The sequence below is a fragment of the Nicotiana attenuata genome, unplaced genomic scaffold (assembly GCF_001879085.1).
Source record: "Nicotiana attenuata strain UT unplaced genomic scaffold, NIATTr2, whole genome shotgun sequence".
NCBI classification, from domain to species: Eukaryota; Viridiplantae; Streptophyta; class Magnoliopsida; order Solanales; family Solanaceae; genus Nicotiana; species Nicotiana attenuata.
Window position 1 is genome coordinate 35,146 of NW_017675880.1, and position 12,045 is coordinate 47,190.

Consider the following 12,045-nt stretch of genomic DNA (forward strand, 5'->3'; position numbering starts at 1 on the left):
GGAGAATTTCTTCCAACTAGCAAATTAAGACACCAAAATTTGTGTGTTTAAAAATGGTATAACCCAACAGCTGGAGGTTTATATTCTTAAGTTCGTTTTACAAAATGTGCCTTGGCAAAATCCACCTGCATAATTAGTCCGCAAATAAGTACTTCCTCCATTTATTTTATTTGTCCATAATGGACTTTGCACGTCCTTTTAGAGATAAAAGATAAAGTGTATCTTTTACTATTGTACACATAATAAAGATAATATTTTGAGAAATCTTAGGAAATGATTGTCAAATGAGTAATTAATGATAATGGTAAAATAAGAAAAAAAATGATCTTCTCTTGTTTTGTAAAATTGACAAATAAAAATAAAAATATATATTTTTAGTATAGTAAATACGTAAAAATAAATGGAGCGAGTATAAGGTCCATAATTTAAGAGTTCCCACTTCCACAAAGTTGTTTGATGATGAAACAATATGTTAGCTTTGACTCATAAGGTTCTTTTCTTGCTTATTGTTATTTTTCTTCAAAGAAAAGTGAAAAAAAAGTTAATAATTTTAGTGGGATCCTCCTAAAGTCTGATTAGGCAGTAGGGGGACTAATTAGTTGAATCCTACAAAAAAGTGCAGATCGTAACCACAATTTGAAAGTTTGATGACTCTAGTTGTATCACCTTATCCTGCTTTTTGACTAATACAAGCACTAAAACTTGCATCTTTGTTTCATAATGACGTAGGTTATTGATCACGTCCAACTATGCCTTGTAAAAAGGATTAAGTGGTCGCTGCAAATATAATCCGGTTCAAGTCCAAAGTCAAATCGCACAAGGAACTAACCTATTTACTACAACTTTAACACTGTTAATGCTAAGCTCAGTCAATTCCCGGATACAAGATTTTTAATGGATAATGAGTAGAATATAGTTAACTAAGGAAAAATGACGATAAAACTAGCAATAATCAAGAATAAAGTCGAATTCAATGGTAAAAGGGTCTAGGGCTATCGATTTCCCCAATTGTCGGATTAATTCCTGACACGTTAGCTATAATCTCGCCGTAACACTCTATGAGGAGTATGAGTTCTGGGCTACCGCAATTATCTCTCGATCAATTACGATAATTTACTAGAAGCATTCTCTCGAACTACTCTAGTTAACAATTTATGCAACTCAGAATTATCCCACCAAAGCTTCGTTAACCCCGCTTTTAAATTCAAGTAATTAATCTCTTACTTAACCGAAGGTGGTGTTGTTCAACAACAATCTAACCAAGTATTCTTTCTCAAGCAACGCAAGATAACTAGACACGATTAGTCAACGGCCCTTTCAATTAATCACAAGACAACACGTAGTTGAACAATCATAGAGTAAAAACAGCTCAATTATATCAAAACAGAGTCAAGACTTCATCCAACAATTGGTTCCATCAACCCGATGACGGGTTTAGCGACTCATACTAATAATTTAAAATTCACTATAGAAAGTCATAACCAACAATGGAATTAAGAAGAAGAAGATGAAAACTCTTAGGGCAATTCTATCTTCCTCTGGTGTTCTTGCCTCCAAAATCTCTCTAAAAATAACTATCTTTCTCTTTTGGGCGAATTAGGCTTCATATAGGTTTAGGTTAGTCGCCTTGGGAATTATATAATTGACCCTGGGCTATGTCAGCCCGTCAGCGGCCGCGGATTTGACCGCGGATCTGGCCGCGGATTTCACCCAGTATTCTGCCTTCAGTGCGCGGCCAATCCGTGGTCAATCCGCAGCCGCGCACCTGGAGGGGACTTCGCCACTTGCTTTCTTTCTCCTTTTCGACCGTGCTAACCTCCGATTGGCCTTCCACGCTCCATATTGACTCCAAAACACTCTTTAGCTTCCTCATAGCTCGGAGTGTCTCCTGCAAAGCATCAAACTCTTAATTAGAGCATTTTGTTATCTTTTTAACATTCAAACATTGATAAAGTGCGGCAAAATTAGAGTGTAAATAGTATCTAAATTGCATAATTATAGCCTACTATCAACACCCCACACTTAAACCTTTGCTCGTCCTCGAGCAATCAAACCACACTCTATAGAGACCTAACTTCCCTGAGCGACTTCCCTAACTCATCACACCAAGAATATTCCACATAGATTGAGTGCATTAGTGTAACATCTACACCTCAAGAGTTGACTCCCGCGAGCCACGCAATATTCCTAACCGGCTTATTTACTCTAACTCAGAGGTCCAGACTTACCTCTCCTTCATGAATCAAGTGCCCACTCACAAAAAAAGATACTCATTCCACAATCAATAAAATGCACGAACACGGAGGAACTTCAAAATGAACAAAATTAACTCACCCCCAGAAATGATATTCTTGTGCCACAGAAAACGCTGCATAGGCTTGCCCGTAGTTTACTACTCTACTAATTGAGCTCATTTAGTCTAGGATCAAGTAGGACTTTATTTGACTGTAATGTAAGTTGCAGGTCGGGTAGGATATATTTGGATATAATAGTGACTATACCTCCCTAAGTACTTTAATACATATATTTTACACTCAAGCCCACACTTAAGTTAAACCAATATTTCCACCTTCAACACCACATATATCACCCCATACTTCTTTGAGCATAATCACCTTAAAAACCACCAAAGAAATATTAATAATCAACATAATGCACTATTAACATTTTTTTTAATCAAGCGGCTTTTTCAACAAGGTGCACCTTTCTCCTTATTTTCCTAGTTCCACTAAAAATCCCCACCAACTACCCCAACTTTATCCTTTATAGATTCATAGTAATTCAAGTGCTTATGAGAGGTAAAGGTTTCAAATAGATCGTCAATTCAAACAAGGGATAAGGCTTGTCATGTGGTTGCCAAAGAAACAGGATTACAGGCTCAACGGGGTTAACTACGATACATAACAAATAGGTGGGTGGAATATATATATATATGGTTCAACAAAGAAATTCCTATATCACTTCCCAAACTAAACAAGACTACTATTTCGCTTTGCAGACACACGGGGCAAGTTCTAGGCATCAAAAATCGTGCACAGAATACAACAAGCCTCACACACGCATGGAACATGACTGACTCTAGATTGGGTCATCAAACACTCTGATCAGGGTACTTAAGCAAAATTCAGAACATACAGTTTAAGGCATTCTTACAAGAGTCAACAACTGAGCCTAAGCGTCATACAAAATTACCCGCTATATTCAAGGCATTACGACGTTAAGAGATCTTATTTCTATTTCCGCCCATAGCACACAAGTTCCTAACTAACATTAAAAAAAACTAACTACACTCGGTTCAAATGAAACCCTTGGAAAAGAACCGTGGCTTCAAGAAAAACCAAGGGGAATTGATACACTACTACAAAAGAAAATCTTTTTTTCTTCGACTTTAGTCCCTCAAGAAACCCGTCGAATGATATCCATCGTCGGTACCAATCAAAAATGATTTATGTAAATAAAATACGTAATTATTCTACATACAACATACAAATACCCCACACTTAAAATGATGGCATGTCCCCATGTCATACAAAATAAAGTAATGCGAGGAAAAGGAGCTTCCCTGGTAGATCAGTCTTGATCAGAGACAGTGCCGGGGTCAAGATGACTCGCCCTCCCCAGCGCACGCAGCCAGCCCATGATTTTCTTCTCCGACTTCGCATTTTGGGTGGCCAAGGCATCAACTCTAGCCCCCAATTCCGTGACAGAAGTGCGTAGCCCTGCCATTTCCTGTTCTAGGGCTGTCATCCGCGTACTCCGTCGGACTGCAGATGGTCCTTCAACCACGGCAACTTGTTCCTGTGGGGGTGAGGAAGGCCCAACTTCCTCCTGCTCTTCATCTCCCTCCTCCGACGCCTTAGAATCATCACTATGGGCCGCACTGGCTACCACCGTATCCTTCCTAATGGTCACTTTGTCTGCCCGAAACTCTGCTTCTTTCTTCACCTTGCCATCCACATTTGGGTTCTCTGGCACCCTTGATTCCCGGCACAATCTAGTGACCAGATAGGGGAAAAAGAACCCATACCTCTTCATTGGTGGACGGATGAACATCTCAGACTGAATAGCCTTGGCCACATCAAAATCCTGGCCATTCACGAAGCACCAGATCAAGGCAGCTCTCGGACCATTTACTTCAGTGGTGTTTGATCGCGGCCGTCTCAACACTACATAATGGTAGGAAGAGTGGGTAGCAATAATTAATACCCGAATAGTGGATCGGGATCGAATTCCACAGGGAGCTAGTAAAGGAGTTAGAATATCTGTCTAGCCTAGAGTTGCGGTTGTGCTTCTAATGTCGCTTCACACATTTTTTGGGGGTTTTCTTTTTAAGCTACTCTTGTAAAACTAATGATTTAAACCAATTATGCTAGGAGATATTGCTAAGTTGTAATTAATATAGAGAAAAGTACTAGGGTCGTGGCATTACCTAGGTGGCTAACCAACGAGTAGATGATACTAAGGATAAGTTGATATATTTGGGGCTTATGCTATAACCGTTGCACAATTGTATCCACTCTCACACCTCTCGGTAGAGAGAGTGATTTTGCCCAATTGACTCTCTCGAGACTGGGTAGGCCAATTAGACCAAGCAACTAGGGTTCAAGTAGGGTGATTACTCTCTCGAGATTTAACCCGTTAATTGGGACTACCATTTCTCATGGGTCCATCCCAATTCCTTGTTGGGTCAATTTTGGGGTCATGGACTCTCTTTCTCAAGAAGAGTTAAACCCACAAAGCTAGAATCAGTGTTTCCAACCACCAATTCTAAATTAAAACCTAAAATTAACTCAAATAGGAAACACCCAATATCATCCTAGCCTTAGATGGCAACACCCATCAATTACCCACACTAGGGTTAAGCCACAACCCTAACTAATGGGTTTAGCTAGCCACAATTAGAGAAGAAACAGAAGAAATAGATGATAAAATAAACATATTGATTGATTACTAATTAGAATCTATGATATTGAAGAGTAAAAATGCCAAAATAGGCTACACAACACGTCTCACGAGCGCAACTCTTGTTCAGAATTTAAAACTTTACCTAAAAATGGTAAAAAGATCTATTTATACCGAGATGGAAATTTTGGACAAAAATACCCCTGCGGGGTCAGCGCGGACCGCGCAAAAAGGTAGCGCGGGCGCGTAGGCTCTTTGACTCTTGAAATCTGCTCTCTGAAGTTGGGACCGCGCACCGCGCAGAAATGTAACGCAGCCGTGGTGGAAGGCTGGCGCGGACAGCGCAGAAATGCAGCACGGCCGCGTGGCTATATTTGGCCAGAACTCCAACTCTCTGAATCTCATCCACGCGGACCGCGTAAAAATAGAGCGCGGCCGCGTGGGACTTTGTTTTGCATTTGTGGTCTCTGAACATGACTGGCGCGGACCGCGTAGAAATGGAGCGCGGCCGCGCGGAGTACCCTTCAATTTACCCCTCTCTGAATCTCCTAGCGCGGCCGCGTGGCATATCAGTGCGGTCCGCGCTAGGTCTTCCTGTCCTCGCTTCACTTGTTCTTGACACTTGGCAGGTTTCACTCCATTTTGAGCCGATCTTTGACATTTGTCATCTTGTCGCTCAAACCTGCAATCAAGCGCAACTTGTAAGCATTCTGGGACTATTTTGTGTCAATTTGTAACGAAAGCAATAGCAAGTAAGGGGTATAATCATGGTAAAATCCTAACTTATCAACTCCCCAAACTTAAACCTTTGCATGTCCTCAAGCAAACAAAATAAGACCCACCCCAAAAAGAGCAATCCAAAAATTTCCAGCTATCCTAAAGTAACCTCAACAAGCATCAATTGGGACTAACAATTGCCCTCAATACGAATGCATCATTAACACATTTTAAGCTTTTGAGAACTATGGATTGAGTGTGAACAAGAGCATCAAGGGTTGACACATTTCATCAAAGGGCTTTTCTCAAATACCTTGGTCATTGTGGAACCCAAACTCAAACATCCTCAACTCTCCCTAAGCGAACCTCACATTTTAGAGTATTGACACACAAACCGAGGTTGAAGTACTTTCACTCATTTCTCTCACAAAGAAGGTCACAAGTCCGGCTCTAGGTACCATATGCTTGCCCCTTATGTAAGTATCCACTAATGTAGGTTCCCTTCGACTCAAGATCCTATAGGGCTTTTGGGTAAGGGTAGGACATGTTTCTTGTTCAAATGGGTTCAACCTTCCCTTAAGCACTTTCTTGGATTCATTTTGGTACACTTTCTTGACTCATTTGAGTAATTCACTTCTTTTCAAGGGTTAGAGGGACATATTGTCACTCTTTCTTAGGCAATTCAAATCATTTATCCTTTTTCTGCTTTTGTTTCCACACCTTTTTCACTTTTGTTTTTCTTGACCCCTTTTTATTCTTTTTCACCTTGTTCTTTCTTTTTATCTTTTTCTTTTTCTCCTTTTCATTGCCTTGCCTTTCTCTTTTTGCTTTAGTACCTTTTTCCCTTTTTTGTTTTCCTTCTTGTCTCTCCCCCCAAACTTTGACTTTGCCATTGCTCTAGGGAAGTGTGGGTGCCAAGAGAGGGTAAAAACGGGTATAGGCTTGTAACATTGGTTCATGAAAGAAGAAGGTTTAAGGCTCAAAGGGGTTAACTAGGGATCATTTTATTGGTGGGCCATGGAATTGTTCATTTTACAATCGGATCAAGGAGAGCCTATACTCACTTCTTAAGTCAAACTTCACCTATGATTTCGCCTCAACAAACACTCAAGGCAAGTTCTAGACCATTGGCTTGGGACTTGGACTCAAAATTCTATTCCTCACCACACATGCTAGGGGATTGCTAAAGATATCGAGTCAAGGGCCCACAACGACCTTAGTCATGATTCAAGTGCACAATGATCCAAAAAGACCACATGATGATTGTTTGGTCAACACAAGAGTCTCAAGGTCACGACTTTCACCATCCTAAACAAAACATTATGTCTTTGATCATGGGATCAAAGGCAAATGTGTTAGGCCCAAGTGAAGCGTTGCCTGAGGTACCGTTAACTACGAAATATCAAAAACAAAAGAAAAATCAAAGAAACAGACTCAAACCCTTAAGAAGGTAGTCACTCCATCTATCATCGAGAAGAGCCACCCGGTTCGCACTATGCTCTACCCTTGGAAAGAACCGTGGCATTAAGAAAACCAAGGGCTTATTGAAAATGCCAAAAACAAAACAAAAGGCTACGAGCCTATCTACTAAGCTAAAAATGAAAAATTTTGCGAAAATAAAAACAAATCAAATGAATATGTACAATAAGGGAGTAGAATATACAATGATGGATGAATATGTACCAGAAGTACTTTATATACAGACCAAAATAAAAAGTACGAGAAAAGTAGCTAAAATGTGAAGTTATATACAGACCAACTAGAAATAGAAAAAGACATAAAGTAAGAATCTAATTATATACAATCATCCAGATAATACAAAAAGGTAGGGCACACCCCCACGAATAAGAGCTGGCATTGTCCCCAATGCCAACTACACAAATAAGCACAAAATAAGAGCAAAGGATATAGAAAGGGCTCCCTAAGCCTGATCCGTCTGCATGGGCTCCTCAGTGGTCCCCTGGTCCTCTGTACTGGCGGGAACCTCAGACTGGTGCCCGGCTTGCTGCTGCTCTGCTGCTGGGACAGGGGCTGGTTCATGGACCGGCTGAACACCTGGTGCAACACTGGAGGGACCCTTCTGAACCTGTGCTACCTCGATCACTACACCCTCAGTGCTAGGAAGCTTCCTCTTCTTTCTTGGAAGCCTAGTCTCCTCCTCCTGCTGTGGCTGAGATGCTGCTGGATCTAGGGCTGGCTCCCCAAATAGCAAGTCTAATGGCATCTGGTCTGCCAATAGCTTGTCTACGTCAGCTCGAAGCTTCTTCACCGACTCCCTCGACGCCCTTGACTTTCTCATCTTCTTATGTTCCTTGGCAAGCTCCTTCAAAGCCTTACCATGCGAATCTACCGCCTTAGTCAAGGTGGCCTGAGTCTCTAAAATCTTCTCTTGGTTGGCCAGGAGCTTCTTCAATGTCTCCTCAATAGAAAGAGGAATCTGAACAGCGGCTGGTGCTGACTGGGCCTCAACTGTAGTAGCCAAGGTGGACAACTTGGATGTCGCAGCTGACATCCAGTTGTTCAGACTGGCTAAAGACTGACTGAGCTGGTGGGCAGTGAACCGATGAGTCTTTGATGAAGGGACTGCCGGGTCAGCTAAAGTAGAAGGACCTGGGGGCAAGGGCTCACTGGTGGAAGTGGCAGGGATGGAGGACGGTCCAGCAGAAGGCTCTACCGCAACTGGCTCCTCAGACTGGCCAGTTGGGGCAGAGGTGGGTGGCTAGTATTTCATTGACTTTGGGTTGTCCGAACCCAACTGGCTGTACCATGAGTAGGGGGCCACCGGCTTGGTTGTGACATCAAATCGTTTCTTCTTGACCTTCAGATCCCTAAAGTACAGAGACAGGGTGTTGGGGAAGGGGTAATTTGTGTTGGTCTCCTGTTCGACAGCGGAGATCAGTCTCGAGATGATGTTACCCACATTGAGAGGAAGTCCGGCCATGATGGATGCCACAAGAACAGCCCGAGCAAGAGGAACGGTGTGATCATGTGTGGAAGGATCAAGTCTACTACAAACAAACGTCAACCAACCCTTAGCCTCAAAACTGAAGGTGTTCCGCAGAATTTTCTCCCCTGCTTTCAACCACTTTGGAACAGTGCCCGGGGCTTCCAAGTAGTCGAGCAACCAAGGACGCACTTCTTCATCCATTGCCAGCTTAGCTAAATACTCTATGTCATCCTCCTCCCTGAACCTCAAGTATTCATTCAGCGACTTCCCATCAAACATTACCATTTTGTCTCTCACCTTCGTCACCTCAGTATCTTTGACTATGTGAGAAACATTGCAATAAAATTCTTTCACCATATGTTCGTTGGCATCAATACAGTTCTCCTTGAAGAAATCCCAGCCATATCTTGTTCAGAATTCCTTTTGCACGTTCGGGTTTAGGGGTATTAGGTCTTTGTCAATGAATGTTCTTTCTGGAATCAGTTTTCTCAAGGGCCACCACTCTCTGAATTAATGGAATGCCAACTCACTCACAAATCTGTCTGCCCATGCTTCAGGTTTTCTGGTTCGTTCAATTCCTCCGACTTGAGGCTCACCTCCCTCACCGTATCCTGCACTCTCCCCAGATAATGAAGCTGTGGGGGAGGTGGAGTATTATTCACCACTGCCTGCTACGGACTCATCAGACGAATCCGAGACTACGTTGACTGGTCTTTTGATTTAGGGTGATGGTGGAGGGGTATCAACTAGGTGGAGGGGGTCTGTGACGTGAGTTGGGGCAGACTCTGAGGTTATGCTCCTGGATGGTGCATACTCACTCCCCGAAGAATGAGAGGTAGCTCTATCAACAGCCCGTATCAGTTTACGGGTCTTTTTAATGTTTTCCCGAGCCTGGGGAGTGAGTTTAGCTATTCTCTTTCCCTTTCCCCCTCGGGAGGCTCCACCTCTCCCGGGCTGTTGTACTTGTTTACTGGCTCTTTGTCTAACCATGACCTGCAAAAACACGCATCTAACATTGTTAGTTTAAGCACATACAGTCGAATAGATGAATAACACAAGAGGAAGACACAGTTAATTGCAGAATATAGAAGCAGGACACAGGGGCGCGGACTGCACAAAACTGGAGCGCGGACCGCGCTGGGCATATGCCCCCAATGAACCTTTGAATCTTCCCAACGCGGTCCGCACTGATTTGGACCACGGCCGCGTTGGGCCAGCGCGGACCGCGCAGAAATGTGACGCGGCCGCGCTGGTGACAAGTTAAGCACAAGCACATGGACGCGCGGACCGCGCAGAAAGGCCGCACGGCCGCGCTGGGCCATGTAATTGAACTGAGTTAGAGGTTAGCAATTTGGTCCATTTTTCATCAAGTCTTTGAGTCCTAGTTGTCCCTACTCAATTACTCATATAGAAATTCACTGCCCAATGTTCAAGACAAGCACAAAAAACTAAGCTAATCATTAAACCTAAGAAAAATGTGAAGAAAGAAGGAGCTATACTACTGAGAAGCAAACAAAATAATTAATAATTAAAAATTAAGACTAATGAATGAAATGTGCAAGAAATGTTACCAGGAGTTATGAAGATTGAAGCACTGATGCAAACAAACAAGGGTTAATCTCAGTATGAACAGTAGATAGGGGTTCAGGACGTGAAAGTGCGAAAAGGGTAAAGTGAGGCCTAAGGTCGCTATTTATAAAATGTAGTGGGACCCAGTACTTACCTACCAGCGCGGCCGCGGACCGCGCTGGGTTTGTGTCAAGCAGCAGGAAACAAGTTTCTCACGCGGACCGCGCTGATATGTCACGCGGCCGTGTTGGAAACTTCAGAGAGCATGAATTGTTGATCCTGTCAACGCGGACTGCGTAAAAATGCACCGCGACCGCACTGAAAACTTCAGAGACTTAGCCATCTTTGCACACGCCAGCGGGACCGCGCAAAAAGGTAGCGCGGCCCTGCTGTACTTTTGTTTTGCACTGCTTCAACATTATCCCTGCAACATCTCACAAATCATTAGCTCAAAAATCCTAGTCTACAAAGAAAATCAAAGAAATAGCAAAAGACATGGGTTGCCTCCCAAGAAGCGCCTGATTTAACGTCGCGGCACGACGCATGCTACCATCATATCACTTCAAATGAATGAGTGCCACCACGTGGCTGCCATCAAACTTTCCCAAATAATGCTTGACACGATGCCCATTGACCCAGAATACTTTACCACTCTTGTTTTTGAGATCAAGAGCGCCAAAAAGAGTAACAAATACCACTTCAAAAGGACCACTCCACTTAGACTTGAGCTTGCCCGGAAATAACCTCAACCGGGAGTTGAAAAGAAGAACTATGTCGCCCACCTTGAACTCCTTACCCCGAGCATATTTGTCGTGAAGGTACTTCATCTTGTCCTTATACAAGGATGAGCTGGAGTAGGCATGAAATCTAAACTCATCAAGTTCATTCAATTGCTCCACACGGAGATTGGCTGCAACATCCCATTCCAAGTTCAACTTTCTCAATGCCCACATAGCCTTGTGTTCTAATTCCACCGGAAGGTGGCAAGCCTTACCAAACACCAACCGATACGGAGACATACCAATTGGAGTCTTGTAAGCCGTCCGATAAGCCCAAAGAGCATCATCCAATTTCTTCGACCAATCGGTCCTATTAGCATTCACCGTTTTGGACAAAATACTCTTTATTTCCCGATTTGAGACTTCCACTTGACCGCTAGCTTGTGGATGATAGGGGTGGTCACTTTGTGGTTAACTCCATACTTGGCAAGCAATGAGTCGAAAGCCTTGTTGTAAAAATGGGACCCCCCATCACTAATAATGGCCCGAGGAGTACCAAACCTCGTGAAGATACTCTTTTTCAAGAATGCTACAACACTTCGGGCTTTATTGTTGGGTAGAGCCATGGCTTCCACCCACTTTGAGACATAATCCACCGCCACAAGAATATAAGTGTTACCACAAGAGCTCACGAACGGACCCATGAAATCGATGCCCCAAACATAAAAAATATCCACCTCAAGAATCGTATTGAGGGGCATCTCATCTTTCTTTGAAATACCACCGCATCTTTGACATGCATCACATCTCTTCACCAAGTCACTAGCATCCTTGAACAATGTCGGCCAATAGAATCCGCAACTCAAAACTTTTGAGGTCGTCCTTACACCCCCGTGATGGCCACCATAAGGAGAAGAGTGATAAGCCTCCAATATGTTTATTTGTTCACTTTCCGGTACACATCTTCTTATCACCCCATCCGTGCAAATTTTAAACAGATACGGATCATCCCAATAGAAATCCAAGCTATCCCGCTTGAGTTTCTTCCTTTGGTTGGAAGAGAGCTCACACGGGACATTACCAGTCACAATGAAGTTGGCGATGTCCGCGAACCATGGCATATCACACATAGAAACGGAAAGAAGCTGCTCGTCGGGGAACCTATCATTAATCTCAATACCATCACATGGT